This window comes from Cynocephalus volans, chromosome Y (assembly GCF_027409185.1).
Source record: "Cynocephalus volans isolate mCynVol1 chromosome Y, mCynVol1.pri, whole genome shotgun sequence".
Taxonomy (NCBI): domain Eukaryota; kingdom Metazoa; phylum Chordata; class Mammalia; order Dermoptera; family Cynocephalidae; genus Cynocephalus; species Cynocephalus volans.
In genome coordinates, this window is record NC_084479.1 from 5,463,957 (window position 1) to 5,489,831 (window position 25,875).

The 25,875-nt window shown below is 42.1% G+C and overlaps 1 pseudogene; it reads right to left on the minus strand.

Moving 5' to 3' along the window:
* Positions 1-3,326: 3,326 nt before the first annotated feature.
* LOC134368963 (trafficking protein particle complex subunit 2-like) lies at positions 3,327-19,582 on the minus strand (annotated as a pseudogene).
* Positions 19,583-25,875: the final 6,293 nt, after the last annotated feature.

A 25,875-nucleotide genomic window follows, 5' to 3' on the forward strand; every position in this document is an offset into this window, starting at 1 on the left:
TTTCATTTAGAGAGCTGCAATGAAGTATGTTGCCAGGCAGGACACGATCAATTATTATATCTGTGGTGAGACAGTGGTATTCTTTCCTATTTTATCTAGGTAGCCATATGAAGAAACAGTTATCATTTTAGCAGCTGATACCAGAACTCCTGTGAAGGGAGAGATTGTCTTAGTGGAGAGGTTGAAAAGAAGATTTGTCAAATTCACTGGACAGAAGGAAGTCCCAGGTCTCAGGGTTAAGCCAGTGCTCAGAAGGGAGGAAGAGGAGTAAGGGGCCCTGGGCTGCTTGGGGTTGGAGTTAAAAGAGGGTGAGACATGGCAGCTGGGGCTGGAAGAAGGCATTTGAAGTAAGACATACACCTATAGTGTGTTTTCAAAGTAATTCAGTGTGTTGTAGATAGGATGCCTCTTTGTTACTCCTGATCTACAGCAAAACTGTAACTTATCCATGTTTGATTGGATTTCATGGGGAAAATAATAAAGGCGGTGAGATTTGCATCAAGGTTACTCAGGGTGGAAACCAGTCTCACCTGTGTGGATGGGGAGAGAGAGCTTAGGTTGGAATCCCATATACCATCAAAATGTGGCCCCCCATCTACCAGTGGTATGACTACCACATGCCTTCAGCGTTGCTGGGTGTTTGCAGTCCTGCTCACCACCTCCCCTTCCTAAACTATCTCCTGGCCCTCATGCATTGCATAACCCATTGCAAATTAGCAAGTGTCTGCAGACCTATTTCACTACCTTGAGCTGAATTTCATATACAAGAAGTTAGGCATTAGACTGGGATTTGGGCCAGCTGCTGCACAGCGATCATTAAATTACTCCCCTGAGAACCTGTGGAAGGCTCCTCACCATTGATGTTCCCCAGGGATTGAGCAGTTACTGGTTCTTCAGTGTGACATGGCTTTAGAGCCAGGGGCCTGAAGTTATTTAAAGGAGTCATGGCAATTGCGCTGTCCTCAAAAACCAGGAAGATGCTGGGAGGTGGCACTGGTTAGAGGACCCACTGGAAATTCTATATCCTCTAGGGTGCCCTTGAGAGTCAAACAAACTTAATCCTGCTAGACACTCCAGAAACAGCTCAGTGAAGTGCCCATGCTTGAGTCTTCCTTAGAAATCCTCTGGGCCAAATCCAGCTTTGTTGACAGTGGTCTCTCCAGCGTGGCAATAGCTTCTTAGGTTTTCCCCAGTCCTGTCTTAAGGGCTCAATGCACCAGATCTCCCCTGGGGTCAGGTGATACCCCAGAGGCCTAATGTCTGCAGTAGGTAGTAAAATGCTACCAAAAATGGCAGGGGGTGATAGGGAGTAGTAGTGATATAAGCATGTGTCTATATGGTGGGGGAGAGGGCAGGCAGGAGTGGATCCAAGAAATAAAGAATACTACATTACAAATTAAAAAATAGATACAAAAACACAAATGTGTACTTAGAATGGGGAAAGAAATCACAACACATTACAACTATAGAAAAGCTGGCAAAAAGCATCACAAAATCTAAAAAAATGACATAATTATCTTAACTCCTTGACACATCTCTATACTATTTTTCCTGTATTTTTTAGCTGAATTCTCTTTGATCGCCTCTTCAAATAACAATGCTTTTGTAATGTTGTTTTTAACACATATAAGATTCATTACTTCCTCCCTGTGGCATGGTTAATTTTTTTTAAAAAATTATTAATAGTTTTAGAAATTGATTTTCAGCTCCCCACTTCATTTTTGGGTCTGTCATGTGGACTTTTAGAATTTGTTGTTAAATTTGGAAACCTATCAAGTTTTTTTTCATGCATGAACTGTCATATTTCAAGGCATTCCAAGTTTCCTTACATAGTAGCTAATTGTAAACATTCTTTGAACTAATGTTGCTCATCATACAATTTGTCATTGATGTCCTTTTTTAGTGTTTACTATGATTTTTATTTTAATCATTGTCAATATTAGTATTTATTGTCAGATTGACAGGAAATTTAATTTTCTTCAAATATGTTTATATGATTCATTTCCTTTTATTAATTGGATTAGCAAACAATCCAAGAGCCCATGCATTACTTCTATCTAAAATTTATTTCATCCTCTTTATGTATTCCATGTTGGAATAGTCTTCGGTGATTTCAAGCAGGGGAAAAAAAAAAAAATATATATATATATATATATACACACACACACACACACACACATACATATATATGTATAATGAGTTTATAATTGTATACACTGATATATTACAGTCTCTATTCCTGATAGGACAGAACATCCATTTTGACTAGAGATCATTGAGAAGTAAATCCTCCACTTACAATTCTGTATATCTCATGATTGAGAGGTTTTTCAAAGCCTAGCTTTCGGCTTACTGTATTTCAAACCCTCCAAGTGAGCCACGGGGCCAGCCCAGTTTGCAGACTTTCAATAAGGAAAATAAGACTAAAACGGTGGTGGTGGGCAGCACTTTAAAATGATATTAACTTACACAATCTTGGACAAATATCTTTATTTAAGAAACCAAATAAGTAGGGTTAAAAAAAAATGATAGTAACAACTTCACATGAGGACACAACAGCAAAGTAAGAATTACTTAAAAGATATTCAGAATAGAACAAAATTCTTCACATGCTTACGATTAGCACAGAAATATGTGGTTATAGTTCTCGCTTTTCAATGGATATTTACCATTTCACAGTAAGACCACATACTTCTTATAGCACAGAAGAGACCACTCCCAGCCCCCTCCAGTGTATAGACTAAAAAGTTAAGAGTGCAAATGTTCATGTAATCCAAGCTGTTCTTTACTAACTCTAAAATTGCCTTTACAGCTTTTTACAAGTACAGATATCAAACAGGTTCACTTAATCCTTAGCTTATGGTCTGAGGGAAAGAAAATGTAAGAACATAAGGTGACAGAAGCAACATGTTTTCACTGTGGCCCATAACTTTAGTCCCAGTCTCATTTTACAAACATGGATCCAGGATTCTAGAATTATGGCTGGATCACTATTCTCACCCTCTGACAGAGGCAGGCATGACATTTAGCACTGCAAATGCTGTTTTTCTTCAGCTTCTCAGGTAGTACTGTGTATAATGCCTATAAATTTTTTAAAATTTTAATTTATCAATATACAATGTGGTTGATTTTCGTGTCTCTTTACCAATTCCTCTTCCCCCCTTCCTCTCCCCCTTTTCCCCCCATCAGCATCATATCTGTTCACTTGTCTTATTAACAAGTTAGTTCAAGGCATTGTTGTGATTGTGTCTCCTTCCCTGCCACCTTCTTCCCTTCTTCCCTCTCACCCTACTGTGGTGACACTTTATTTCAGAATTTTTCTGCATTCAGCTTAATAGGTGTTTCTTCCAAAGAAACTGAACTTTTCTGTGAAATGTTCTTGATTGAATAGGAGAATTGGGTTCACAAAATGGATTCGTTGCAAACTAGGAAAGAAGGTTTTAGAGAGCTTGGCAAAGCAAAAAGGCTGACAAATCATAGGTCTCTAAATGGAAATTATTTTAGAGTTTTAAATTAAAAATCAAAGGAATTCAATACAAACTCTAAAGACCACGTTTTTGGGTTTCATTGAAAACACTCCATTGTTAAATACTAGTATCCTCTTTAGGAAATTTTTGTTTTTGTGTTTTAGTTTTGAGAAGTACCTATGGCAAAATTAATGGTAGTATGGTGTGTGTTGCCTATTTAAGCTAAATTAACTTTCAGGATTTACCCTGTGTGTGAAATATTAATCTACTCGTATTAATTATAAATACATGGATTCATCTGTAAGTCCCTTTGGCTACATAAAACAAGTGAAAAATCTGCCATAAGCGCAGAGTTAAAAAAATTATATCACACTGCTATTAAAAGGTACCCTGTGGGTGGCTGGTTAGCTCAGTTGGTTAGAATGTAGCCTTTATAACCCCGAGGTGACAGGTTCAGATCCCCATACCAGCCAGCCACCAAAAAAAAAAAAAAAAAAAAAAAGGTACCCTTTGTAGTAACTTTTTTTTAATGCTCAGGTTTTTTAATACCCTCCTGTAACAGAAGGCTAAATGATCAGTTTCTCAGCTAAAGTAATAAGTGTGTCATAACATATCTGAGTGAAAATTACTAATATTAAAGGGGAATCACCAATGAGAAAAGGAGTTACTGATTTGTGCACCTTAATGACTTGATACTGTCCATCTTTATAAGATTGCTAAATATTCTTGCTACCTCTGACTAGGAATATTGATTGTTCAATTTTATTTCTGTGCTGATATGCAAGAAATCCTGTCCAAATACAGAACATATTTAAATTATTAAGAATACACTATTGTTAGCACTGCAGTTTAGCCATGACACCCTATTACGATTTTATCTTTCAATTCAATATCAAGAAATGCAGGTAGCCCCACTGTCCTTGAATAACTATTTGATAATATAAGAACTACTTTTTGCCAGTTTATAATCTATATTCATTTCATTGCAACTTATTTGTCAAGTAGATGGAAAACATAAGATTAAATTACAAAGCAATCTTCCTTTATGTAGGCTGCTTCCTTTATCTCTTTATGGTTCCTAATAAAATCAACTATATGTACCAAAAGGGGAAGAATGAAGCCAATTTACCATCACAATCAATTAAAAATAACTACCGTGAGTTGTCTTCCTAAATATAAGGGTATTTCAAAATGTTTGTGCATAGTGGAATTAAAAGATAATATGAATCCCTCCGTGAACTTTTTGAAGTACTCTTGTACATATTAACTTGGTGGTGAAGAGTGGCCTGCTGAAAGAGTTTCCAGAGATAGTCCTGATTGGTGAAAAGTTAGTCTGAAATGAAAACTGTACAGCATAAGGAAGTTACTTCAATAGGCCAGTTTCCTGCTGATGTTATCCTTTTTATAATCAGATTTTAAGAATTATAGGACCCACCATACCTTTATACATAAATCATAGACATCAGTAAAGAAGTTCTTTATTCCATCTTCTTGTGTTATGTCATGAAGCATTAAATCTCATATGTACAATAATTAAGGTATAATCTTTCATAGAAATGAAAAACAAAAAGCAGTCACTTGATACGATATTCTTCAAATTAGTCACATGCAGTATATTTTGCAATGGAAAAGCTGAATACATAAGCTGGGTTTAAAATCAGTATTATCTTAAAGAGAAAATAATCTAAAGTTAGAAAATAACTATAAAATTAAGTACAATCATCCTCAATATGGTTCAGATAAATCTTGGTTTTATATACAAGACTTAGTTTTACATTATCTGTTTAACGAAAGTAGCCTCATACTCTTTGAAGTTTACTGACTCAGACAGAGCCTGGCATCTATGTGCCATGCTCTTCTAGTCTGTTAAACCAACCTTTAGTTAGGTATCTACTAAAAACATAAGGATATGTCCTGCAGTGACAAATGCTGACACAAACCACTCGTTGAACTTGTCCACGTTTTTTTTTTTTTTGTCTTTTTCGTGACTGGCACTCAGCCAGTGAGTGCACCGGCCTTTCCTATATAGGATCTGAACCCACCGCTGGAGCGTCACTGCGCTCCCAGCACCGCACTCTCCCGAGTGTGCCACGGGCTTGGCCCGTCCACAGTTTTCAAGTACATGTTGTTTGACAGCCACATGTTCTCATCTACTAGGTTAAGAGCAGCATGAGTTATGAACTGGTTAAGATGACGATCATCCTGGATGACAGAGAGCAGCAACAGATAAATATTTCCATATGACCTCAAGAATGCCGACACTTCATTCTGTAACTTCTATACGTGGTTTTCTTTTGGGGAAGAAACATAAAAGTCTGCTTTTACTTCATCTTTTATTGTCATGAGACATACATCTTCTATGTTTTTATATACTGTATTTGTAAAATTTGATATCTAAAACTCAACAAAAAGAACAAATAGCCAATTACTTAATAAATGTAATGTGTTCAAGAAACTATATAGAAAATTATTTTTTTAAATGTTGCAAGATGCTGTGACCATTTTGTAACCACTTAGGCACGTGAAAAAAGAATGCATTAAAGCAGACAAACAAAAGAAAAGGTAGATCCTGCTTTTAAGAAGCTCACATCTTATTAGAGGAAAAGACATGAAAAAAAGGTGTAAGTGCATGCAGATCAAGGAGAGCACTTTGGGCAGGCCAGGGCTAAAGAGGCAGTGAAGGACAGTCATTTGCACCTGGCCTCAAGGTCATGAGGAAGCAGGGAGGTCTGGACTTCCTGCACATATAGCGCCAGGTAAGCAGTAGAGACAACTGAGGTTTCAGCCCCAGCTGTAAGCAGTCACCTATGTTAAGAGCAGGAGATGGTCCTGTCAGAGCTGGGAGTGTCCTTTTTGAGGACTGAAATGGCTTACCTGGAGAAAAAGTGGGACTGTCCCACCATAATGTAGAGAGGAAATTCACAACTTGGAATGCAGACTTAAGTCCTGAGGAATTCTTTCTCACAAAATTTATTTGTTAAAGAATACCTCTGTTATGTTGAATTATGTCCTCCCCAAAATTCATATCTTGAAGTCCTAAGCCCCATTTCCTCAGAATGTGGCCTTATTTGGAAAAGGGTCATTGCAGATGTGGTTACTTAAGATGATGTTATCCTGGAGTAAGATGGGCCTCTAATCCAGCGTGAGTGGTGTATTTATAAAAAGGGGAGATTCGGAGACAGACACACAGGGAGAATACCATGTAAAAATAGGAATTCTGTTGTCATAAGCGAACGAACATCCCGGAGCTAGGAGAGAGGCCTGGAACAGATCCTTCCCCAGCACCTTCAGAGGGAGCGTGGCCCTGCCAACACGTTGATTTCAGACCTATGGCCCCCAGATCTGTGAGACAAATTTCTGTTGTTCTCAGACACTGAGGTTTTGGTACTTTGTTACAACAGCCACAGAAAAGTAATACAACCTCCTTGCCAGGAGGTTGTTCCCATGAGTGGTCTGGAGGAAGGTTGCCAGTTGCCCTGGAATCCCTCACACAGCTACACTGTTTACTTCACTCACGTTGCCATGGCAAAGCTAACTGAATCCTTAGAGAAACAGATGTATTTTGTGTCTGGCTCACAGTAACGTTTTCCTTTACACCGATGATAAATCTTGAGTAATTAGGAGCAAACTGTTGAAATGCTTCAAGAAGGTGAGTGGTATCAGGAGAAAACTAAAATCAGGTTACACAACAAAGCATTTTTATATGCTTATATGCCATTTTTATATGCTGCTTTGCCCACCACAAGGCCACTGGAGTGCACAGAAACTATATTTAAGTAGCCATATCCTACAAAGCAACTACTACTGCAGAGATACCTCAAAACAAAGTTTTAATGAGAAATGTTATCATAACAATGTGGGAAAATAGTGTAGTAACACCACCTGGTAGATAATACCTTAAATTTCTATCTTATTTTGGTGGCAAGATCTGAATAGTTGAAGAGTATCATACACTGAACATTATGCATTACAATTGATTTAAAAAATCAATTCCTTGTCTTAACGAACATTACAGTCTATTTTTGGAGTCAGGAGAAACACAGTATCCTTGTCAGCAATTTATTAGGAACAAAGACTAGTACAAAAAGATGGAGGGAACCAGGCTATTCTCATCTGAAGACTATGGCTCTGTTTACTCTGAATGGCAACATGTTCTTAAATCAAGCTTATTTTTCTGGAACCATTCCTGGCAACAAAAAGGTTGCATGGGTGGAGTAGCTGAGGTGGAAAAGGCGGCCACTGGGCCTCAGGCAGGTGGACCTACCTCTTGCCATCTCTTAAGGGAGGACCGCAGCTCCTGGCCGGTCGTGAGGGCTGAACGCCACTTTGCCCCCAGCAGGAGAGGTTGCCTCATTTACAGGCAACAGCTTTGAAGTGTGGAGCAGGAAAAGAACTGTTTCTTAGCTGCAAAAGCGAGTCTCGAAACAGGGAACACGGCGCCAGGGCTGCTGTGGATGCAGACAGGATCCCGGAGGCCGGGGCCGTGCTGAAAGTGGCCAGCAGCCCTATTCAGGATTCGAGGTTTCAGGCCGGGATTAAAGAAGATTCCTGGGAGCACCCGAGCCACGCCATGACTGAACAACCTGAGGCGGCAGCAGCTGAGAATGGGAAAGGCAACAAACCAGAGGCAGAGAGTGAGCAACCGACCTGGCACAGCACTGTGACTGACCCCTGGCCAAGCCCTGTTCGGGAGGCTGACGCCCACCCGGCTCCTGTCTGCATCACCGGTTCACTCACTGCCCCTGGGCTGCCTCCATTTTCCCCGTTGCTGGCAGCTCCACCTGGCTCGGCTGTCACTGAGCCTTCCCACTTGCTTGGCCCAGCGTGGGGCTTCCCGGGGCCTGCGGGCCGGCCTCCCCTCCCACTCCCTCTGCGGTTCTCGGGCAGGGCTGGTGCCGTGGGTCATCTCCGGCCAGTGTCGGGAGGGCAAGGAAATACGGGCAGGCCGACTGTCACTCCAACACACCCTGGACTCCGGCCCCCGGTAAACTTCCTGTTACTGGGAGGCAGATACCATCTCTGCGGCCACCAGTTCGGAAAAAAGCCTAACCAATTTCTGGTTGGGAATAGTGTGGTAGGAGAGGTCTCAGGTCCTCTTGAACCTGCCAGAGAGCTGGCTGCAGGTGGGAGCTAGATTCGGTCTATGCTGGGGGGATACAAAGGTGAACAAGTCCCGAGAAAGATCTACACAGTGCTAGAAAGGCACCCAGAGCGACCGGTCATCTGTGCCTACCAGAAACCTGGCAGACTTCCTGGACGAGGTGGTGCCGAGCAGGGTCTTGAAGGCCCAGCTGATAGATGAGGGTTGCAGAAGACACGCCCCCAGCCCAGCACAGTGTGCACAGAGTGGAGAGCCGTGCGGCCAGGGAGGCGGAGACTCGACAGAAACCACACACCCTGTGGGGTTGCCACTGCACAATCCAACAGCCTGGGCCAGAGCACACAGAACAGGGAGAAGTCCTGCACGGGAAGTGGAAGCTCAGCAGAGACCACACACCCTGCGGTACGTGATCCACCAGCCCAGCAGAGTCCAAGCTGACCAGAAAGGTGGCTCCCCGGAGAAGCCCAAGACCCGAGGCAACCACACACACACAAGGCACTAGAGGCCAACTGAGCAGTCACGGAGGGAGCCATACAAAATTGGCAACCACAGCAACATCCTAGTTAGTCATTAGTCTAAAACCGGTGGAATGTGAAACCCCCTGCCACAATGAATAAACATGAAAAAAAAGATACCAGAAATACAAAAAATCAAGAAAGTACACCACCAAAAGTTAATAAATCTCAAACTCTAGATCCTATAAAACAAGAAGCCCTTGAAATGACTGACAAGGAATTTCGAGTGATAATTCTAAGGAAACTGAATGAGATACAAGAAAACTCAGCTAGACATCATGATGAAATGAGGAAAAGTATACAGGATCTGAAAGAGGAAATGTACAAGGAAATCAATGTCCTGAAAAAAAATGTAGCAGAACTTGCTGAACTGAAGAAGTTATTCAGCGAAATAAAAAACACAACGGAGAGTTTAACCAGCAGGCTTGTCGAACTTGAAGAGAGAACCTCTGAACTTGAAGATGGGCTGTTTGAAACAACACAAGCAGACAAAAAGAAAGAAAAAAGAATCAAGGACATTGAAGAAAATCTGAGAGAGCTATCAGAGAACCTCAAGCGCTCAAATATACGAGTCATGGGTATTCCAGAAGGGGAGGAAAATGGAGATTCCATTGAAAACATATTCAACAAAATAGTGGCAGAAAACTTCCCAGGTATAGGAAAAATCACAGATCTTCAGATCCAGGAAGCTCAACGATATCCAAACGTATTCAACAAAAAAAGGCCTTCTCCAAGACATGTCATAGTCAAATTGTCAAAACTCAGAGACAAAGAGAGAATCTTAAAAGCTGCAAGAGAGAAGCGTCAAATCACCTATAAAGGAGGCCCAATCAGGCTAACATCAGATTTTTCATCACAAACCCTAAAAGCTAGAAAGGAATGGGATGATATTTTCAAAATATTAAAAGACAAAGATTGCCAGCCAAGAACACTCTACCCTGCAAGGCTATCCTTCCGAAATGAAGGGCAAATAGTATATTTCTCAGACAAACAAAAACTGCGGGAGTTCACTACCACACGACCACCCTTACAAGAAATCCTCAAGGGAGTACTGGGTTTGGTTCCTGAAAAATAACTACCACTGCCATAAAAACCCAAGAAAAATCTAAACCTGCTAGTACAATAAAAATGGCATTCATGAAGAGAAAACAATCAAACAAAAACGCTACCTATAACCTAAGGAAGCAACAAACACAGACACCAAACAGTAAATCAGAAAGCAAGGAACAAAAGACACCTAAGACAACCAAACAACCAATAAAAAGCTAGGAATAAATCAACACCTTTCAATAACAACTCTTAATGTAAAAGGCTTAAATTCCCCAATCAAAAGACACAGACTGGCTGACTGGATCAAAATGCAGGACCCAACTATATGCTGCCTACAGGAGACCCACCTCACCCATAAAGATTCACACAGACTAAGAGTGAAAGGATGGAAAAAAATTTACCATGCAAACAGAAAAGTAAAACGAGCTGGAGTAGCTATTCTAATATCTGACAAAATAGACTTTAAACTAAAAACCATAAAAAGAGACAATGAGGGACACTACTTAATGATAAAAGGACATAACAATCATAAATATGTACGCACCCAATTTGGAGCAGCCAGATTTATAAAACAAACTCTATTAGACCTAAAGAAGGAAATAGACACGAATACCATAATAGCAGGGGACCTGAACACCCCACTGTCAATATTAGACAGATCATCGAGGCAAAGAATCAGTAGAGAAACACAAGATCTAAACAAGACTCTAGACCAATTGGAATTGGCAGATATCTACAGAACATTCCACCCAACAACCTCAGAATATTCATTCTTCTCATCAGCACATGGATCTTTCTCCAGGATAGATCACATATTAGGTCACAAATCAAGTCTCAATAAATTCAAAAAATTGGAATTATCCCATGTGTCTTCTCAGACCACAATGGATTAAAACTAGAAATTAATAACAAACGAAACTCTGGAAACTATACAAACACATGGAAATTAAACAGCATTCTACTTAATGACATATGGGTCCAAGAAGAAATCAAGCAGGAAATCAAAAAATTTATTGAAACTAATGAAAACAATGATACATCATACCCAAACCTGTGGGATACTGCAAAAGCAGTATTGAGGGGGAAATTTATCGCATTAAACGCTCACTTCAGAAGAATGCAAAGATGGCAGGTGAACAACCTAACACTTCACCTTAAAGAACTAGAAAAACAAGAACAATCCAAACCTAAAGTTAGCAGATGGAAAGAAATCATTAAGATCAGAGCAGAACTGAATGAAATTGAAAACCAAAAAACAATTCAAAAGATCAATGAATCAAAAAGTTGGTTTTTTGAAAAGATAAATAAAATTAACAAATCATTAGCATGGCTAACAAAAAAAAGAAGAGAGATGACTCAAATAACAAAAATTAGAAATGAAAAAGGCGATATTACAACTGATTCATCTGAAATACAAGGAATCATTCGAGACTATTATAAACAACTATACGCCAACAAATTTGAAAATCAGGAGGAAATGGATAAATTTCTGGACACACACAAGCTCCCAAAACTGAACCATGAAGACGTAGAAAATTTGAACAGACCAATAACAATAAACGAGATTGAAGCTGTTATCAGAAGGCTCCCAACAAAGAAAAGCCCAGGACCAGATGGATTCACAGCAGAATGTTACCAAACATTCAAAGAGGAATTGACACCGATTCTTTACAAACTATTCCAAAAGATTGAAATGGACACAAATCTCCCAAACTCATTCTATGAAGCAAACATCATCCTGATACCAAAACCAGGTAAAGATATAACCAAAAAAGAAAACTACAGGCCGATATCCTTGATGAATGTATATGCAAAAATCCTCACTAAAGTACTAGCAAACAGAATCCAGCAACACATACGAAAAATTATTCATCACCATCAACTGGGATTCATCCCAGGGATGCAAGGTTGGTTCAACATACGCAAATCAATAAGTGTGATACACCATATTAATAAACTCAAACACAAGGACCATACGATCATCTCTATAGATGCTGAAAAAGCATTTGATAAAGTTCAGCACTCATTCATGACAAAGACCCTCTAGAAGTTAGGTATAGAGGGAAAGTATCTCAACATAATTAAAGCCATATATGCCAAACCCACTGCCAATATCATCCTGAATGGGCAAAAGCTGAAAGCTTTTCCTTTAAGAACAGGAACTAGACAAGGATGCCCACTCTCACCACTCCTATTCAACATAGTGTTGGAAGTCCTAGCCAGAGCAATCAGAGAAGAGAAGGAAATAAAGGGCATCCAAATCGGAAAAGAGGAAGTCAAACTGTCCCTATTTGCAGATGACATGATCCTATATATCGAACAGCCTAAAACCTCTACAAAAAAACTCTTGGAATTGATAAATGATTTCAGCACAGTAGCAGGATACAAAATCAACACACAAAAATCAGTAGCATTTCTTTTCTCCAATAGTGAACACGCAGAACGAGAAATCAGGAAAGCCTGCCCATTTACAATAGCCACCAAAAAAATAAAATACTTAGGAATTGAGTTAACCAAGGAGGTGAAAAATCTCTATAATGAGAACTACAAACCACTGCTGAGAGAAATTAGAGAGGATACAAGAAGATGGAAAGATATCCCATGCTCTTGGATTGGAAGAATCAACATAGTGAAAATGTCCATGCTACCCAAAGTGATATACAAATTCAATGCAATCCCCATCAAAATTCCAAAGACATTTTTCTCAGAAATGGAAAAAACTATCCAGACTTTTATATGGAACAATAAAAGACCACGCACAGCCAAAGCAATGCTGAGCAAAAAAAAAAAAAAGCAGGAGGCATAACACTACCTGACTTTAAGCTATACTACAAAGCTATAATAACCAAAACAGTATGGTACTGGCATAAAAACAGAGACACTGAACAATGGAATAGAATAGAGAATCCAGAAATCAACCCACACACTTACTGCCATCTGATCTTTGACAAAGGCACCAAGCCTATTCACTGGGGAAGGGACTGCCTCTTCAGCAAATGGTGCTGGGATAACTGGATATCCATATGCAGGAGAATGAAACTAGATCCATACCTCTCACCGTATACTAAAATCAACTCAAAATGGATTAAGGATTTAAATATACACCCTGAGACAATAAAACTTCTTAAAGAAAACATAGGAGAAACACTTCAGGAAATAGGACTGGACTCAGACTTCATGAATACGACCCCAAAAGCATGGGCAACCAAAGGAAAAATAAACAAATGGGATTATATCAAACTTAAAAGCTTCTGCACAGCAAAAGAAACAATTAACAGAGTTAAAAGACAACCAACAGAGTGGGAGAAAATATTTGCAAAATATACATCTGACAAAGGATTAATATCCAGAATATATAAGGAACTCAAACAACTTTACAAGAAGAAAACAAGCAACCCAATTAAAAAATGGGCAAAAGACCTAAGTAGGCATTTCTCTAAGGAAGATATACAAATGGCCAACAGACATATGAAAAAATGCTCAACATCACTCAGCATCTGGGAAATGCAAATCAAAACCACACTGAGATACCATCTAACCCCAGTTAGGATGGCTAAAATCCAAAAGACTCTGAACGATAAATGCTGGCAAGGTTGCGGTGAAAAAGGAACTCTCATACATTGTTGGTGGGACTGCAAAATGGTGCAGCCTCTATGGAAAATGGTATGGAGGTTCCTCAAACAATTGCAGATAGATCTACCATACGACCCAGCTATCCCACTGTTGGGAATATACCCAGAGGAATGGAAATCATCAAGTCGAAGGTAAACCTGTTCTCCAATGTTCATCGCAGCACTCGTTACAATAGCCAAGAGTTGGAACCAGCCCAAATGTCCATCATCAGATGAGTGGATACGGGAAATGTGGTACATCTACACAATGGAATACTACTCAGCTATAAAAACAAATGAAATACTGCCATTTGCAACAGCATAGATGGACCTTGAGAGAATTATATTAAGTGAAACAAGTCAGGCACAGAAAGAGAAATACCACATGTTCTCACTTATTGGTGGGAGCTAAAAATTAATATATAAATTCACACACACACACACACACACACACACACACACACACAAAACCGGGGGGCGGAAGAAGATATAACAACCACAATTACTTGAAGTTGATACGACAAGCAAACAGAAAGGACATTGTTGCGGGGTAGGGGAGGGAGGGAGAAGGGAGGGAGGTTTTGGTGATGGGGAGCAATAATCAGCCACAATGTATATCGACAAAATAAAATTTAAAAAAATAAATAGATAAAAAATAAAATTAAAAAAAAAAATGTTGTATGGCATCACCTCTGGTGCTGCTTTCAAGTTTCCTGCACACAACAAGGGTGTCACTGGGGAGGACAGCACACAGTCACCATCCAGCCCAGAAATGTTCTAAAAGGCAACTCAGGACAAGGTGCTGTACACCCAGTGGCAGCAGAAGGACATAGAAGTAAGGGTCTCTTTTAATACTCGCAAGTATGAATTGATCTACTACATGTGTCCTGACAAAAAATGTGATTCAATGAAATAGAATGGAGTTTCACGGCATTTCAAGGCAGCAATGACTGTTCTTCCAGACCCACTACAGGTAGACTCTGCTTCTATGTGCTTTCACAGTGAACTCAATGTCATGGGAAAGAGACCCAGAGCATCATGCTTGTCTGTGTGACGAAAGTGTGTGCTGAATTAAAGGACGAATAAACAAACTCCAAGGACATTCCCTGGCTGGCTTCTATCAGTTAGTGGGACTCCAGAGCAAGCCTCATTTAATTGTGGTGGATTTCAGTCACCTCATCTGTCCAGATCTCTTCCAGTTCTAAAATCATATTATAACATATCATTACAATAGCATTACAATTATTATGGAATTTAAGGTTCCATATGCACTCTGGATTCCACTTTCCCAGCTGGCAAAAACTCCATTTCAAAAACTGGATTATCATGGTGGCCAACAATTACAAAGTGGAAGCTTCCAGAAATTGTCTTCAATATATGGCTCCTAATTAAATAAAAAATAACACACATTTTTAGTATTCAATACTGAAATCTAAAAATGACTAACAGGAAACTAGAATTCACTTTTTTTTTTTTTTTACTTAAACCTTACACTACAGAGGAGGATGCCACTAAGCTTGGCATGTCTTCCACTATACTACCATAGTTATATGGCTTTTGGACTATACAAATTATATAGTGTGATATGTCCTGCAGAATCCAATGTACTATATTTTCATACAGAAATTGGAAGACCTCTAAAATGAAATCATAAAGACAACATTCTTGCTCCAAAAGTTTTGAGTCTGTTGAAGTAAGCCAGTCTTAACTTGGACTGGACCAGTTAGCACTAGCAATAACATCTGGAAAGATTAATAGAGGGTGCCGATTAATTAAATACAATAGAGAGTGGTGGAAGGCAAAGGAAATAATTAGCTTGCCTTAGAAATTTCCAGGAGGCATCCTTCTATGGAAGCTAAAAACTGTACCTCATGTCATTTACACAGGAGAGACACTGTAGCATTCATCTGCAGACTGTGTGCTGTGTTTGTTTTCTTCCTACCTCAAGAATGTGTGCTACAAATTTTAGTCTCCACAAATGCAACGGCTTATGATTTCCCTCTTTGTACACCAATTTATAAAGAAGGAAAACACAGTTTTGTAGTCTAGAAAAGATAGAAGAAATAATACAAAAAGGAAGACATTCAGAGGCACTGAGAGATCTTAGGCTGGCTAAAGAAAACTAAAAGAAATGGGGGTCAAAAAAAGAAAAGAAAAAAAGAGAAAAGAAATAGTGATTCCATGGCTTCTAGCACAGATAATTGAAATCTGGGTGGATAGATGAGTGGACAGATGGATGATGGGTGGGTTTACGTATGCATGTATTTTTAGCACTAGGGCCTAGGAGTCAGACAAAGCTACGTTCTAGTCTAGCTCTGCCACTTACTAGCAATGTGACCACAGGCAGTCCTTAATCTCCCAAAGTCTGTTTTCTCATCTGTGAAATAGAGGTAACATCATAGCTACCTTAAGGTATACTTACAAGGTTTATACAACCTAATGCCCATAAAGCACCTGGCATGGTGTCTGGCTCACAGTACACACTCAATAAATGTTATCTAGAATAACATGCAGGAGCATAAGCACAGCAGGATGTGGGGGCTAGTGACTTGTCAACGTGGGGTGGAAATCTAGGTACCTGGGAGTGTCCAATCTCCCAGAATATACAACTAAGGTGTGTTAGAGCCCACAACTCATTTAGCCTCACTGTTCTGCTGATTCACAGAGAGCATGCAATGAAATCAGAAGAAATCTGAAATATATTTCTTAATGAATGCAACATTTTGTAAAAGAAACCAGGGCACAGCAGACATTTTTAACTCTAGAATCAAAAGGCTATCACTGCAGAAGAAAAATCAGACAGAAGACTCTTCTGGCATGATGAAATATGATTTAAAATGTTATCTGGACAGGGCCTGGCACACTACAGACTGCAGGCCCAACCTAGCCTCACCTGTCCTCTACTGTCCTCCAAGGCAGCTTTGGCCCTTCAATGGCAGAGCCCAGCACCTGAGAAAGAGACCATCTGGCCCACAAGCCGAAAATATTTACCATTTGGCCCTTAACAGAAAAAGTTTGCCCCTGTCTGAAGGGGAAGATGAGAAAAAGATCCAAATAGTAAAACTGGATAACAAAGATAAGTAGAGATGATACAAATGCTACACAAAACTAGAAGAATTGACAATAATTCTCCAGAACAAGTGAGGTGAAGAGGGATGGGAACTTGAAACTTCAATAAAGTAAACAATGGTATCATAAATTCCTGCTGGAATAGGTTTCAGAGCTGGAGTTTGCCAAGAGAAGTGCTTACTTTCTTCAGTACGCTCAGGCAGCAGCAGCAAAAAAAAAAAAAAAAAAAAAAAAAAGCAGCAGAGAAGAAATATATGTGTAAAGAAGATAACCTACCCTCCCACCCCCCCATTCGTCCCTTTATGGAAATCCATGAATGAGAAGCCTAGTGCTAAGTACACTGTGAAGATAAACAGAAAGGGCACTCAAAGAAAGACTGCATAAGGGTTCTGTTACAAACTACCCAGCTGGGCAGAAGAGGAGACAGAGCTTGCTTTATATACATTCTGTCCTTGACTTGAGCTGTCAAGGTTGATTTCATAAACAGCTGAAGAAACAAGAAGGGCTGTAACTCTCCATTCAATTCTGCCAAGGAAAAACTGACAGGTGAAGTGGAAAAACGGAAAACCCTGGGAGAAAATAACCTCATTGTCTCTGGAAGGGAACCACTGTAATCATTTAGCAAATACTTAAAGGCTTACTACACGCTCGGTATTGCACCAAGGTGAGGCACACTCATAAACTCTGCACTGTCCAATATATTGAACTTTCTGCACTGATATGGTAGCCAGTGAGTACTTAAAATGTGGCTAGTGTGACTGTGCAACTGAATTTTAAATTTTATTTAATTTTAATTAATTTAAATGCAAATAGCCACGTTAGTGCCTACAGTATTGGACAGTACAGCTCCAGATCAATGATTCGAAACTTTTAAATGTGTATAACCTCCTCCACCTTCCCTCCACCCACAGAGCACGTATTACTTAGAATTCCAATACATAATACAAATACAAATAAAGCAACTGCTGTGGTTGAAGTGCCTGTGTTGGCATGACTCTATGTCTGCTCAGTTTTCCCACCACTTTAAATAGGGGACCTTGAGGCAATACGAGCAAAGGCTAGGTCTGAAGGTGCTGAGGAGGTAGCTACTCAGAACTTGGGGATAGATTAAACTGAGAAAAAGAGAAGAATTTAGGATGGTTTCCAAATGTCTGGCAATGGTGAACACGCAATGCCCCCTCTCCCAAGAGGTCCACATCCTAATCTTCGGAACCTGTGAATATGTTAGGGTTCATGGCAAAGAGGAAATATAGTTGCTCATTAGCTGACCTTAAAATAGGGAGATTATCCTGGATCATCCAGGTGGGCCCAGTGCAATTAGAAGGATCCTTAAAAGTGGAAGAGGAAGGCAAAAGACGGAAGTCAGGGGGAAATGTGACTATGGAAGTATGGTCAGAGTGATGCAACATTAATGGCTTTGAAAATGAAGGGGCCACAGCCAAGGAATGCAGGAAGCTTCTGGAAGCTGCAAAGCACCAGGAAACAGATTCTCCCCTAAAGCCTCCAAAAGGAACACAGCTCTGCTGACACCTTGATTTTAGCCCAGTGATACATGTGTCAGACTTCTATGCTACAGCACTGTATTAACTCCTTAAATTTGTGGCAATTTGTAAATGGCAGCAGTAAGAAACTAACATACATGTTAAAACTGAAAAACCTGCAGGTGTGAGAAAAAGGAAATTCTCAAGGAAGTGTCAGCAAATGGGTAGAAGGCACATTCTATGAAGTGACTGGGGACAAAAGAGAGTTCATTTACGTCTGGTTACACCAATAGCTACTATAATTGTCTGGTTGGGGTTATTGTCGGACTCCTGCCAACATAGCCAATTGTCTTGTTGGGCTAGGGCTCACAGACCCTTCAAACTCATTGTATAGACTGGGTCACCAGACCCCTCATATGCCTGGCTGGGTCACCAGACCCCTTACATGCAGGTTCACAAGCTAGGTAAATGGGAAAGATCCCAGGAGCAGTTGGCAGATGACATGAGCTCAATCCTCAGCTTCTTCTTCAGCAGCAGCCGCAGCAGCAGCAACGGCCTCCAGCAGAACTAATGGCCTCCCCATGACCCTCCAGGGAGCATCACAGGGGCAGGGGTGTGGGGATCATGTATCAGAACCACTTGTCTTTTATACTTAAGTCCATAACCCAGAACACCTGGGTGCACATTCACAACTAATAACCAAGGAACACCTGGGCACACATGTATATTTACATCTGAACATCTGAGGGGCCCTGACCATTTTTCTATATTTTCCCTACAATCTACCCCTTCAGGGTCCCTTGCTGTACAGTCTATGCATTCAGAATCTTTTGTGGTGTTCCCTTACTGAGGATAACTGACCCTTATATTCACATATTACATATTCTGTCCCAACAGTATTTAGCTTGTTCCAGCACTACTCAAAAGTCCAGTCTCATCTGAGACTAAAGACAAAACTCCTTTCAGCTGTGTACCTGTAAAAAATCAAAAACAAGTTTGTCTACTTCCAAGACACAGTGGTGGGACAGTCATTGGATACACATTCCCATTCCAAAAGGGAGGAATAGACGAGAAAGGAAAAACAGGCCCCAAACAATTCCGAAACCCACCAGGGCAGACATTAAGCACACTGGGGAATCTGGGTCTCCAAAGCATTGGGCAGCCTCGCTCCTACATCTCCACCAGGTGGAGCCCATTGAGCTGCCCTGGTGCCTGCAGATTTTCCAGGCTGTTGTTGCAAGTTGCCAGCAGCCCCACGGTTCTGGGTTCCTGGGGGTAGTCCCGCCATCCTGGCTCCACTAGACATTTCCCCAGTGGGGGCACTCTGTGGGGCCCCAACCCCACTTTTTTTTTTCTTTTTATTTTTTTTTAAGATGACCAGTTAACCCTTGACTTGGACCTTAACCCTTGACTTGGTGGTGTCAGCACCACGCTCTCCCAAGTGAGTGAACCAGCGATCCCGATATAGCAATCCAAACCTGTGGACTTGGTGTTATCAGCATCACACTCTCCCAGTGAGCCATGTGCCGGCCCTCCAACCCCAATTTTCTGCTCCACACTGCTCTGTAGAGGACCTCCACAGTGGCTCAACCCCTCCAGCAGGTCTCTGCCTGAGTCCCCCGGCTTTTTCATACATCTTCTGAAATGTGGATGCAGGCTGCCACACATCTCCACTGCTCTCAAGTTCCACCAGCCTGCAAAACTTAACATGAGGTGGACGCTGCCAAACTTTCTAGCTTGTGCTCTCCAGAGCTGCTGAGGCAGGGTTGCTCCAGCCAGAGCAGCCAGAGTGCAGAAAGCAGTTTGTCAAGGGCAATGACACCTCAGCTCTGCCCTCCAGAAAAACTCAGTTCTCCTAGGCCTCAGGGTTGTGATGGGAGAGGTGCTCTCCCAGACTTCTGAAGTGCCCTCAAGGCCTTTCTCCCATTATGTTGGCTATTAGCATCTAGCTGACCCATCTCTGGCTCCTGAATTACTTGAATCAGCTCAGCATACACCCACCATTCACTCACAGTCTCAGGTAGTTCTCCAGTGTTCGCCACACAGTTCAAACAGCTGCATTCACTTACCGCATGAAGGAGTGGCTGCCCTGCCCCTGTGCATATCTGTGGCTATTCTGTAACCGCTGCTGCAGAGACCATCACGTGGTGATGAAAGCAAACTTTACCAGCTGAAGACATACTTGAAATTCTGCAGGGTACCTGTCCTCAGGTCATCTGCCCATCTGCATTGGCACTCTTTACTCAGGTATATATGGCACCCAGCGAGCCATCTGCTTTCTCGGTTTTATATGACACCTGGCGAACCACCGGGTTTAAGTGGCACCCTGCAAGCCATTGCATTCCTTGGGTTTATGCAGCACCCTCCAAGCCTTCTCAGGTTTAAGTGGCACCCAGTGAGCCATATGCATGTTGGACAAATGCCACATGCATTTACTACATCGTCTTGAGCACGTTACACCATCCACTCCTAGGTCCCATAACTGCAGCAGCCCAGTTTCTGCTGCTTTACTGTTTCCCTAAGCCAACCAATTTGACCGGGGTATATGGGACACAGGTAGTGAACTGGGTCACCTGAGGGTTGCCTACAGGTCCACTCAGTCCCATAGGCTGCTCGTACTTCACCTTCTGATGAGCAACAGTTCATTCCAGGAGATGTACAGCTCACCATCGGGTTTGTCATCGTCCCTGTCATCGTCCCAGGTATTGGAAGCAGGAATGACCTGTAGCTATACTTCAGCCTCCAGGGCATGTATTGTGTTTCCAACCTGTCTGCTTTCTGCTACAAATCTCAAAACTGTGCTGCTTCATGAGGTTTCTGGTCCATGTTGGCTCACAGTACAGCAAGCAACAGCCAGACCCCAGTCAACAAGAAAGTGACCACTGAGCACCACACGCTCAAAGGTAGCTACATCTCCTCTCCCTCCCAAGAGGCTCTCTGCTTCTTTACCTGCTTGGCATCCTACCCATGACACCAATAGGTTGGCTCTTTTACCTGCCCAGAATCCTGCTACAACTACACCAATTCTTTGGTTACAGCAATAGCTGCACTAATTGTCTGATTGGGGTTACTGTTGGACTCCTGCCGATGTAGCCAATTGTCCTGTAGGGCTAGGGCTCACAGACCCTTCAAACCCATTGTACAGGCAGTCACCAGACCCCTCACACACCTGGCTGGGTCAACAGACCCCTCACACACCAGGCTGGGTCAGCAGACCCCTCACGCCAGGCTGGGTCACCAGACCCCTCACATGCCTGGCTAGATCACCAGACCCCTCACATGCAGGTCCAGGAGCTAGGTAATTTCAAAAGATCCCAAGAGCCACTGGCAGATGACACGAGCTCAGTCCTCAGCTTCTTCAGCAGCAGAAGTGGCAGTGGCCTCTCAGAGGGTCTCAGGGGCCCTGGCAGCAACACCCTCCAGCAGCAGTAACAGCTTCCCCGTGGCTCCACCATGAGCATCCCAGGGGCAAGGGCATGGGGGATCAGAGCCACTCATCCTTTATACTTAAGTCCATAAACCAGGACACCTGGTTGCACATGGGCAATTAGATAATAACCAAGGAACACCTGGATGTACATGCATATTTACATCAAATAGTCAGCAAGATTCTGAACATCTGAGGAGCCCTGACCATTTTCCTCCACTTTCCCTACAATTTACCACAGGGCATGGGTTTCAAATCACTGCAGAAAAGGTGTCAGGGAGGCAATGAGGCATCAAGGGGAAGCTATCTGGAGCAATACAGGAATGATGGTGTGGAAAAGAGTAGGCACTGTGTTTTTTCCAGCATGTATCCCCAATGCCCAGCACACAGCCCGGTGCATAATAAATAAGTGCTTGCTCAATGCTTGCAGAATGGAACTGCAGGGAGGGAGCTGTAATTTGGACAATGTTGGCAGATGATGCTGGAACGCAGGAATGAGATGCAGGGTGGGATTTCAGTGTTAAGTAGCCTCAACTCTGAAAGGACCTTCTGAAAGCTCTAGTGCTGAGGTCCAACACTGAAGTCTGGGTTTAGGTGGTCAACAGCACTTTCGTGAGAAGTTGCTGAAGCTTGCTAAGGTACCTATGAAGAAATGACAAGGAACTAAACTTGGTGGCTGATGAGAGGGGAGCCAGGATTCTTACTTGGGAAAACTGCAGCTGTCCCTGGTGGATATGGTGATTTGGGCTTCTTTTGTGAGGGAAAGAAAGCAACTTGGTGACCCACAGAGTTCTCTGACCCCCTTAAATAGGACACACACTAGATGTACTAACTAGTAAGGCACATAAAAATAGGACCAGAAATCTGTGAGGCTAAGAAGGGCAAAAGCCCACAAGGTGTATGAAATATGTTCAGGGGGAAAAAAAGCCTTTTTTAGGCTATAATCAGGAAAAAGCAGGGAAGAAATGTTAACTGCTTCAAGTGCTTGGTATACACTGAAATAACAGGATGTAGACCTGCTTAACTTCATTTTCTCTATTACAGGCAATGACTTTCAAACAGTGACTGTGGAAGAAACTAGGTTAGGCAAGGCTGCAAACCTCAAGATAGACATGTTAAGAAAATACACACATTTCAGTAAATCCAAGTCTTCAAATTCTGGCAAATTATATATCTTGGATTAACAAATGTGATTGTATAACTACCAATAAGTGACATTTGAGAAACTGTAAGAACAGTGTTGGGAAAATAGAATAATTTGGTCGGGGCCCCTCACCTTGGGTCTGGTTGGGTGTGGTGCAGCACATTGTTTGTAAACAAAGTGTGTGTGGATGGAGTTAGTGCGCAAGTGCATCAACGTATCTTTTTAGTTTTGTTGCTATTCTTGTGTCCTTCACAGTGTGTGAAGAAGCGGCCCTGAACTTCTGGCCAGCAGAGAGCTTGTGTCTGAAAAAGAGAGCATGTTTACTTTGTTGGCAGCTGCTCAGTTTTTCTTTGGACTTTTCCGATAGCAGTTAAGTTTTGAATTTCTCTTTGGACTGCCTAGCTTTCAGACGTATGTCTGTGTGCTGAATAAAGACTACTCTTTCTTCAACCAGGGCTCCAAGGATCTTTTTTTCTGGTTACCTAGCTCATAGACCTGTGTGTGAAGGGTTTGTGACTCAGTGTGGACAATGGCTTGAGGGGTCCGTGAGCTCCAGGACCCAGCCCTAGCTGTATAAACAGAAAAGTACCAGACCATCAGAAAGAGGTAAATGTTACTCCTATTTTCAGAAATAGGAACAGGGCTTATCTTCTAGTCTATAAGTGGGTACATTCAAAGAGACTAAAACACCAACAGAAATATGTATTAAATGCCTGTTGTCAGTCAGACACCATGCTAGGAGCTACTCATTTAATGTGAATCCCTAGACAAAAATAGAGCAGGTCATTATTTACTCATACACTCGTGGTTATATTAAGAACAAGCCAGGCTGAACTTACTTTTTCTGTTTTAGAAGGAAAATACCAAAGGTAGATAGTAAGTCATTTTATGAAGTATTTTGGTATCTACCTAAGAACAAACTGGAGCTCTGAAGCCTCAGCAATAATTCAGTCACGCTAGAATGGTGCCCTCCAGGAAAGGAAATACACTGTTCATCTTGTTCACTGTGGTAGCCTCAGAACCATAACAGTGCTAGGGCCCAGTAAGCACTCATTATTTGCTGAATAAGGTACAACTCATAGCTGGCTTGAGTGTCAATACTCAAAGAGCACTGAGTGCCCCATGTCAATTTACAGCATGGTCTGTTCACAATAGCCAAGATATGGAACCAACCTAAATGTCCACCGATGGATGACTGGATAAGGAAACTGTAGTATATATACACCATGGAATACTACTCTGCCATGAAAAAGAATGAAATTCTCCCATTTGCAACAACATAGATGAGCTTGGAGAAACTTATGTTGAGTGAAATAAGCAAACCAAGGAGGGACAAATACCATATATACTCTCTCATAAGTAGGAGCTAAGAGATAAAGAAGAAAGGGGTTCCAGTCAAGATGGCAGAATAGAAGGTTCCCAGCATCTCTCTCCCACAAATCAACCAACTTATAACTATAAAGATGTACATCAGCCAAGCTGGGGCTGCTGAAGCTCAGGGGAAGAGAAAGAGAGAACTATGGAGTTCATGAAGGCGGGAGATACCACGATGAAAGAAAGAAAAAACTGCTCTGAGTGTTTCGGGCCATGGTCGCTTTAATTCTGGAACTGCAGAGTGCATGGAGCAAGAGCTGGCAAAAGCCACAGCTGTGCCCTTTGGATGGAGTTACTTGGAGGCGGCAGGGGTGAAGAGGGCATTGGTGGCCCCCAGCATGGCAAGACTACTGATAGGGTTCCCATGGACCCAAGCAGGAGTGAGGAGCCAGAACAGCTGAAAAAAGGCAGCCATTCAGAGGCCAGTGAGTCATCGCAAGGGCCCAGTGCAGGACCCGTCCCATGGGAAGTGTTCCGAGCCTGGGCAATAGGGGACTCAGGCCCACCAGGAGAACACTGGGATAGAGCAAGAACAGCTGACCCGCCCCCCAATCAGTGCAGGACCACTCAGAGGAGATTGGTCGGGAATGCAGAATTGCATGGAGTGCAGTTTGATGGAAAACCTCAGGCCCAGATCAGAGATTCTACACAACCAGATCCAGCAGGTCTCTAGAGAGCCAGAAGTACCTATAAGGTGAGCCATTAAAACCTGAACTGCACAAAAAACTTCCCTAGGGAAACAGCAGCAAAGCAGCAATTTAGCTCAACCACAGAGCTCAAGTACTGGTTCCCACAAGAAGTTCCCCCATTTCAGAAGTAAGCAAAGGACAAAAAATTACTTCTGGCCCAGGCACACCACCAGTGCCATGGGCCTGCCTGGGAACCAGAGGCTTGGAGCTGGGGACCAGACCCCACTCTCACAACCAGGAACATAATGCCAGAACCTCAGGTCAATCCTGGAGACCCAAAGTATTAAGAAGGTGGATAGACCTCACTCCCACATCCAGGCACACCACCAGCACCTCAGGGCCCCGCCCAGGTGACAGGCACACAGAGGGGACCAGACCCCCCTCTCACAACCAGACACACTGCACCAGCGTTCCTGGGCCTGCCTGGGGAACCACAGCATGGAGCCTGACACCAGACACACCCAACAACCAGGCACATTGCCAGCACCAAGGAGCTTGCCAAAAACATCACTTCCATGTGGGTGGTCCACTACTGCCACCACAATAACCACGCTTCAAAAGTGGCTATATGCCACAACCACCACACAGGTGGTCTGCGAACCACTGGAGTGCATCGACACAAGAGTCACCAGCAGATATAAAGAAAAGGAGAGAATGTCTCTCTCCACAAAGCCCTTTTCAGAGTGACAGAAGCATCTCCTCTATGATAACATTGGGGGACCTGATCACACTTCTCAGTACTGGACAGAACATCTAGGCAACAAATCAACAGAGTAACCATTATCTCTTCAGAAGGAGAGAAGAAATCTAGGGTAAATAGGGGGGAGAGGGAGAGGCAGAGGAGGATGGGGAGAGATTGGACAAGGGGCATAAAGGATAATTATGAATTCTAACAATATGTATGCTAGTAATACTGATTTCATCAACATATCTCAATGTGGAACCCC